This window comes from Saccoglossus kowalevskii, chromosome 2, assembly GCF_978046115.1.
Source record: "Saccoglossus kowalevskii chromosome 2, keSacKowa6.1, whole genome shotgun sequence".
In the NCBI taxonomy this organism is placed as follows: domain Eukaryota; kingdom Metazoa; phylum Hemichordata; class Enteropneusta; family Harrimaniidae; genus Saccoglossus; species Saccoglossus kowalevskii.
The window spans coordinates 36,616,461-36,626,537 of NC_140642.1; positions in this window are offsets into that span (position 1 = coordinate 36,616,461).

Consider the following 10,077-nt stretch of genomic DNA (forward strand, 5'->3'; position numbering starts at 1 on the left):
TCGTGTGTATTGATAAATTAATCCAAAACGTATGTATTGGTAAATGAATCCAATACGTGTGTGTTGATAAATGAATGTGTGTATTGATAGATGAATCCAATATGTGTGCATTGATAAATGAATCCAATATGTGTGTATTAATAAATGAATCCAATACGTGTGTATTGATAAATTAATCCAAAACGTGTGTATTGATAAATGAATCCAATACGTGTGTGTTGATAAATGAATGTGTGTATTGATAGATGAATCCAATACGTGTGTATTTGTAAATGAATCCAACACGTGTGCATTAATAAATGAATCCGATACGTGTGCATTGATAAATGAATCCGATACGTGTGTGTTGGTAAATGAATGTGTTATGATAAATAAATCCAATACGTGTGCCTTGATGAATGAATTCAATACGTGCGCATTGATAAATGAATCCAATACGTGTGTATTGGTAAATGAATCAATACGTGTGTATTGATGAATACGTGTGTATTGCTAAATGAATCATACACGTGTGTATTGATAAATGAATTCAATATAAATGAATACAGTACGATGGTAATGCCAAATAAATTACAATATGTGTACTGTGTAATGAAAAATGCACACAGGACGAGTGTAATGACAAATGAAAACAATATTTGTACTGTGTAATAACAAATGCTTGCAGTGCGAACGTAATGACAAATAAATACGAGTGTACAATGACAAATGAAATCAGTACGTGTGCAATGATAAATATGTATAGTACGTGTGTAATGACAAATGTATGCAATGCCTGTGTAACGACAATTGTATGCAATACGTGTGTAATGACAAATGTATGCAATACGTGTGTAATGACAAATGTATACAATACGTGTGTAATGACAAATGTGTACAATACGTGTGAAATGACGAATGCATATAATACGTGTGCCTTGATAAATGAATCCAATACGCAAATGCGCACAATACGTGTGTAATGACAATTGTATGCAGTACGTAATGACATATGTATGCAATTCGTGTGCAATGACAAATGTATGCAATACGTGTATAATGACAAATGTGTACAATACGTGTGTAGTTAAAATGTATACAATACGTGTGTAATGACTAATGCATACAATACGTGTGTAATGACAAATGTATACAATACGTGTGTAATGACAAATGTATACAATACGTGTGTTATGACAAATGCATACAATACGCGTGTAATGACAAATGTATACAATACGCGTGTAATGACAAATGCATACAACACGTGTGTAATAACTAATGTACACAATACGTGTGTAATGATAAATGCATACAATGCGTGTGTAATGATAAATGCATACAATACGTGTGTAATAAGTAATGTACACAATACGTGTGTAATGACAAATGCATACAATACGTGTGTAATAACTAATGTACACAATACGCGTGTAATGACAAATGCATACAATACGTGTGTGATAACTAATGTACACAATACGTGTGTAATGACAAATGCATACAATACGCGTGTAATGACAAATGTACACAGTACGTGTGTAATGACAAATGTATACAATGCGTGTGTAATGACAAATGTATACAATACATGTGTAATGACAAATGCACACAATACGTGTGTAATGACAAAGGTACACAATACGTGCGTAATGACAAATGTATGCAATACGTGTGTAATGACACATATATACAATACGTGTGTAATGACAAATGCACACAATACGTGTGTAATGACAAATGTAGACAATACGTGTGTAATGACAAATGTATACAATACGTGTGTAATGACAATTATATTCAATACGTGTGTAATGACAAATGTATACAATACGTGTGTAATGACAAATGCACACAATACGTGTGTAATGACAAATGCACACAATGCGTGTGTAATGACAAATGTATGCAATACGTGTGTAAAACCAAATATATACAATACATGTGTAATGACAAATGCACACAATACGTGTGTAATGTTAAAGTACACAATACGTGTGTAATGACAAATGTATGCAATACGTGTGTAAAGACAAATATATACAATACGTGTGTAATGACAAATGCACACAATACGTGTATAATGACAAAGGTACACAATACGTGCGTAATGACAAATGTATGCAATACGTGTGTAAAGACAAATATATACAATACGTGTGTAATGACAAATGCACACAATACGTGTGTAATGACAAATGTATACAATACGCGTGTAATGACAAATGCATACAACACGTGTGTAATAACTAATGTACACAATACGTGTGTAATGACAAATGCATACAATGCGTGTGTAATGATAAATGCATACAATACGTGTGTAATAAGTAATGTACACAATACGTGTGTAATGACAAATGCATACAATACGTGTGTAATAACTAATGTACACAATACGTGTGTAATGACAAATGCATACAATACGTGTGTGATAACTAATGTACACAATACGTGTGTAATGACAAATGCATACAATACGCGTGTAATGACAAATGTACACAATACGTGTGTAATGACAAATGCATACAATGCGTGTGTAATGATAAATGCATACAATACGTGTGTAATAAGTAATGTACACAATACGTGTGTAATGACAAATGCATACAATACGTGTGTAATAACTAATGTACACAATACGTGTGTAATGACAAATGCATACAATACGTGTGTGATAACTAATGTACACAATACGTGTGTAATGACAAATGCATACAATACGCGTGTAATGACAAATGTACACAGTACGTGTGTAATGACAAATGTATACAATGCGTATGTGATGACAAATGTATACAATACATGTGTAATGACAAATGCACACAATACGTGTGTAATGACAAAGGTACACAATACGTGCGTAATGACAAAGGTATGCAATACGTGTGTAATGACACATATATACAATACGTGTGTAATGACAAATGCACACAATACGTGTGTAATGACAAATGTAGACAATACGTGTGTAATGACAAATGTATACAATGCGTGTGTAATGACAATTATATTCAATACGTGTGTAATGACAAATGTATACAATACGTGTGTAATGACAAATGCACACAATACGTGTGTAATGACAAATGCACACAATGCGTGTGTAATGACAAACGCACACAATACGTGCGTAATGACAAATGTATGCAATACGTGTGTAAAACCAAATATATACAATACATGTGTAATGACAAATGCGCACAATACGTGTGTAATGTTAAAGTACACAATACGTGCGTAATGACAAATGTATGCAATACGTGTGTAAAGACAAATATATACAATACGTGTGTAATGACAAATGCACACAATACGTGTATAATGACAAAGGTACACAATACGTGCGTAATGACAAATGTATGCAATACGTGTGTAAAGACAAATATATACAATACGTGTGTAATGACAAATATATACAATACGTGTGTAATGACAAATGCACACAATACGTATGTAATGACAAATGTATACAATATGTGTGTAATGACAAATGCACAATACGTGTGTAATGACAAATGCATACAATACGTGTGTAATGACAAATGCACACAATGCGTGTGTAATGACAAATGCACGCAATACGTATGTAATGACAAATGTATACAATACGTGTGTAATGACAATTATATACAATACGTGTGTAATGACAAATATATACAATATGTGTGTAATGACAAATGCACACAATACGTGTGTAATGACAAATGCGTACAATACGTGTGTAATGACAAATGCACACAATGCGTGTGTAATGACAAATGCACACAATACGTGTGTAATGGCAAATGTATACAATATGTGTGTAATGACAAATGCACAATACGTGTGTAATGACAAATGCATACAATACGTGTGTAATGACAAATGCACACAATGCGTGTGTAATGACAAATGCACGCAATACGTATGTAATGACAAATGTATACAATACGTGTGTAATGACAATTATATACAATACGTGTGTAATGACAAATATATACAATATGTGTGTAATGACAAATGCACACAATACGTGTGTAATGACAAATGCGTACAATACGTGTGTAATGACAAATGCACACAATGCGTGTGTAATGACAAATGCACACAATACGTGTGTAATGGCAAATGTATACAATACGTGTGTAATGACAAATGTGTACAATACGTGTGTAATGACAAATGCACACAATACGTGTGTAATGGCAAATGTATACAATACGTGTGTAATGACAAATGCACACAATACGTGTGTAATGGCAAATGTATACAATACGTGTGTAATGACAAATATATACAATACGTGTGTAATGACAAATGTACAATATTATTATTTCGCCCAAAAAGGTCCATGACGTCAACATTAGCAAAATTGAAATTTGGATAATATTGCCAGATATGAATACGATACGTAAAAAGTAAACGGTACAGGTTTGAACATTCACGCTTCATTCATATAAAAGAGAATGAACGAAGTTATCCCATGTAATCCTATGTATTAATGCTACTGAGTATTTTGTTCTTTTTTTAACCTCAATCGTCTACCAATACAGCGTTAAATATTGTCTTTATAACACTTCCCTGTGTAAGATATTCGCATTTTAGGGTGTAGAGACGACAAAAAAATATGGTACTGAGGTATAAACAACTATCCATCTCATTATGAATTTACTTCTTTTCTATCACGTAAGAAAAATAAATAATTTATATAACTGCTTTGTACGTGCATGTTTTTGTGTACACCTGATTAAAATTACAGTCAAATATTGTGCATGACATACAAGTTATCATTAAGACACATAGATATCGAGTGTTACTACATAAGTGCATCTAGTCATGTTCTGCGTATGAGTAAAACAGGACAAAGACATTCATATTAACGATATGGCATATTGAACAAATTTGAGACATTTTATCATAAACATCGTTTTTAGTGTAATTTGTCTTTTTAATTACCATTTTTGATCTGATGTGATGTTCTGTACCGGGGTGGACATATGTTTTATTTCGTACTGTGGGCAAGACTGTCAGAATGGTTATAAAGTGTTCGCATCGGCGTCGTTGACGTGGTCGAATCCAATTCTTAGTATCGTTTGTCAGTTATCACATCTTCTAATCAGCACATGATTTCAAGTACAGTGTTAGGCATTAAAAATACCTATTACGATTATTATCGCGACGATGGCTAATATCGTCATGCGTGATAGAAACAAAATCCGGTAAAATACATATATGGACACATATATGGACACGTTTTGTGGCTACAATCACATATTTTAAATTAACAGTCTGTGAATAAAATAAAATTTAGCGAGTTGACAGAAATAGTAATAACAGGCATGCAGTCGCAAGACACACCGTATGGTTCTATGATTAATGTGATTACGAGCCGTTCACGCATTCCCTAACGTAATCAATTAACGTAACACAGAGGGGAGGGAGGGTAATTACAATATCGTACTATGATTTGACAAAAAGCTTAAGTGTATTAACTAATCGCTGGCATATGGCGTGACTCAGATCAATTTCTGTTATTGGAATTTTACTAGTGTTACGTTAGACAGAAACACATCCGATTGCTTCCATGGAAACGCTCACCACGTGACAATTAATTACCTCATGTTATAGCGCAGAATGGCAAGCACCCCTAAGCAGCGATATACCCTAAATGAATACAAACCCGTCACACATTCTCTCATCAATGTCGTATTCGCGATCTTATATTTTCTGGTTTCGAAGAATGAAACTATTGCGATAAAATCACGAGTAAACGACTTAGTAAGAAAGCAAATGGTGTTACGATTATTCAGGTCTCGTGGGATTGCTTTATATTGCTTATTTAGCCCGGGGTAATCAATATGAAGCGGAGTAGATGTGTTTTACGATTTAATCTCTTGTTTTATAACCTATTGATATATGACACACCTTTTTTGAATCCTTTAATCTATTTCGGCAATTTTATTTTGATATATAAACTATTAATAGAGGTTTTGCAAATGCAATGTGTCGAAGGGTAAAATAACAGAAAATTCATATATATTTTAGATCTATTTAGTGCTTGAGAGCTTAGCATGACGAGTGTGTTATTTGTATGTGTCAGACGCGCGGCAAAATTATAGGCTTTGTGGTTTTCATTGACATATTCATTATTTTCCAAGGAACTGTAAACAGGCCGGTATTTTTAATTGTGTTGTTTTTGTTTGGTTAATTAAAAGTATTAATCGATTTTTAAAGAGTTCTTCAAAGTATGATGGTTGAACAGTGAACAACATTGTTCGTCGACAGGAAAATCCATTGTCACCAGTCACCTCATTTCGACAATTTATTAGAAAACAGTCTGTGAACACGTATTTTCAACATTACATATATATGCCCAAACTCATAAAATCATTCTTCTTATCTCAGCATACATGTCAATTGATATAAATAGTTTTAGTAGAAATTGGTTTGTCAATTTTTAGATAATGCCTAAATCACAGAACATTTTTTAACACGTTTTACCCTTGTTGCTACCTTAAATGAGATGGACTTTTCAATTTCAATTGTTAAGTCATGCAGTATCAATTTTCTGATTGAAAATGAGACTGGGACGTAAGTATACAAAAAAACGTTTGTCAAAACCTACCACGTCAGCGGATGGGCGTATGAATAGAGTCGTATTGGACAGATCACACTGTGCAATTCACACAAGTTCAGATATGTAACCATAGCTACGTTTTGTTATGACTTCAATAATTTCTAAAATGGCAAATAGGTGTACATATTCATTGTAAAGAAAAGCAACATACTATTCAATAGATTTATGATATTTTACTGGTGGATGGGGGTAGATCACCATTTTCAGCCAAGTAACAGTTCGACAGTGTCGACACAAAATGGTGGTGGTGGGGGGGGGGGTCAAACTGTTACGGATGTGTATACCACATGGGGGTTTTGATACAGAGACATAACATAAGGCGGTGTTGTACACGTGAGTGCATACTGCGTGTAATCTAACAGACGTATCAACCTGTGGATATCAATCATAAAAGATTAAACCTACACAACATAATAGGATCACGTTCACATTTCTAAGCAAGCAATATACACTTTAAGTGGAATGTGACGGAAATCGGGTTTCACAATCCAATATTATAAATACAATGCCGCTGACTGACTTTTTGTATTCTCAAATCAACTACGTTTTTAGCGCGTGTACTTCTATGTTTACACTATAAGAGAAATTATGGTGAGTCATTGTACTGTAAAAGTGTCATTTAAACGGAAAGGTGAAACCCCAAACCCCTCTGTAGTCAATACTGATTTGACGCGTGTGTTCCCAAGCTGTCGAAACCACGGAGCAATGCGAAGATCAGTTGTAGTTGATTCTACTAGTAAATCACGTCAACGTCTCGGTTTACAGTTCTCTCGATATTCTCCTGACGGGATTTCGAGTATCTTAGTTTTAGAGTCTTAGTAATTCTAAAGTTTTAATAGAACCGTTTACTGCTGACTCAGATTCCTAGCTAGCTACTTAAAACATAAAGGCGGTTTGTTGTGTGTTACGGCTTTGTACGTGGACCGCCGATGTCCGATTTCATTTTAGTTAGCAGAATGATGTCCAAATAATATGCAATAGTTGGAGGTTTATAAATTAAGCCAATCTAACATGAATTTAGCCGATTATTATTCTGCAACATTAACAGTGAGTGGGCATTACATTGCTAACACATTTTCTTAAGTTGACATTTCCAACGCCGTAAAAAAAATAATATTTTCGATGCAAGTCGATGTCAGGCTCGTTAAGTATGTACGTGGATGGGACAGTTTAGAATACCCGCTGGTGTACCGTTCAAGTTGTTCTGAATTCGTATCAACTTCGCTCGAGCTTGTGGCATTCAATATTTTATCTGTCAGGTTGTAAACATTCCTCCTGCTTATTAAACGCCATGTTTTGGACTGAAACTGATATCACAAAGCTTACATGCCCATTCACACCTAAATTGTACAATACCCTTCCTGCACACACGAGCTGAAATAGCAAAATACAAGTATTGTGACGTAATTATTGAAGTAAACTACAGAATGAAAGCATATACATTATGCATATGAATATAAGATTACTCTGCGCTTTTAGATTCACATGTAAAGCTGAGACTAGTGAAATATACAATACTACTGTATCTTTGTGTAAATATGCGCTTCATTATGTAATTATGTTCAAAATACGTGACGGGTCACTTCGTATCGATATGTATTGGAAGACTTTTCGTAAGTTTGGATGATTGACGTGACCGTTATGATCCACATTGCCAAGAACATATTGTATAGAAATCAGTCACGAATATTATTAGGATGTGATATATATATTCATGGTAAATATCATAATCTATTCGCTTTATTGAATATACTAGCAAAGTACGGGATAAAAGTGGTGTATCCTTACACTCCATGTTACAGTGCATGTTTCATGTTCTTTGGACGGATACAAGTGGATTTAAGACGGTGGTTGTCTCGCAATGCATGTTAGAATTTTGTGCAAACAAACAATAATTTTACACACATTGTATATCTTGCTATGAGTCCCCCATCGAACACAATGCTGCTAACCCCCTTTAATGAGAATAGTATGCAGCGTAGTTCAAAGAACGTTTGCGGTTATGTTTCTCATGATCATAATCGAGAACTTGGGGCAATGAGCAACACATCGTCTGGTAATCGTGAGCCACACAACACCATATAGCATATGGAGTTGTATTATTTCCAATATCATTATTACCATTATCAACAATGCTAACATACAGTTACTATGGCACCATTGAAAGATTGACTTCATACATATGTGTCATTCAGATAAGGAAATTTTAACAAATACCTAAGTATATGCTGTGAGTTTCAAACCAAACGAGGTAGTATTATACACGACGCCAAATATCAGAGTTAAACGTAAGTATGTTTCATTCAATTTTGACATGATAAATAACCTAAATGCACTCATTATTGTATACATATTTAGTTGAATAATACGAGCACCGAAAATTATGATTATTACATTTAGTAAACGTAATTGACGGTTCATTCATTGAGAAAATGACAAATTATTCTGTTGACATATCGCACTTACTGGCGTATTGATGTCATTAGTGAAATCACCATTACCAACACAATACATATCTACAATAGCCAAGTGTTCGTCTTCAACACTTTGCCTCTCGGGACCTCACTGAGTACAGGAAACAGTAAATCATAAGGGAATTAAAATTAAGAGTTTTTATCTCATTGTTTATGTTTCCAGGGCGTTATGCATCATCACGTACAAACATGAATTGCAATTCGTCACTAATATTCCCTGTAATACAATTGTTATGGTGGTTACGGAGACTGTAAAACGGCGCCCACAGATGTGACTTGCGAATTAAAACGGATAATAATGGCTTAGGATGAAAAGAATACACCATATAATGATGGGCTATAAAACTCGAATGTCAAAAGCTGATGTTTAGTCTTTTATTCAGCAATTCACTTTCTTGACTTAATTTTGAATTCAGGTGCAAATAAGATCATCCCTATTTGACATTGGGATAACGACACCTAATTTAATCTGAGCCCCGAAATGGTTCGTTATCGCCAAGGTTACATACAGTTAACGACAGGAAACGAGGAAAACGCCTCAAAACATGTCATGTAGGTCGTGGCATCCAATGAGAACACATGTGGTGGAAACTATCTCGGTATTAATTCTGAAAAGGACGAGAAAGTGGACGAGAAATTCACATTACACACAATTACTTGATTACTGGTATATAAAAATAAAGTAATTATTCAAATTGTACATTGAATATTAGTTTGTTATTTCATTTCTTGTGCGTGAATACGTGTTTCCAATACGTTGTCTTTCCACAAACCCGCCACGTAATAAATATATTATTAACAATGACTTTGATGAATATTATCAATTGTAAACCACACAAATGATAATATTCGTCAGAAGAACATTGACACTGAGATTGTGATTTTCTCTGGCACCATTGCTCGGAGTGCGTAGAAACTGTTTTTTTTAATTTATTGACATGCCAACAATCATAGATTGCAATAACACATGCATATTCAAATGAACAAATCCATTCAAATTAATTT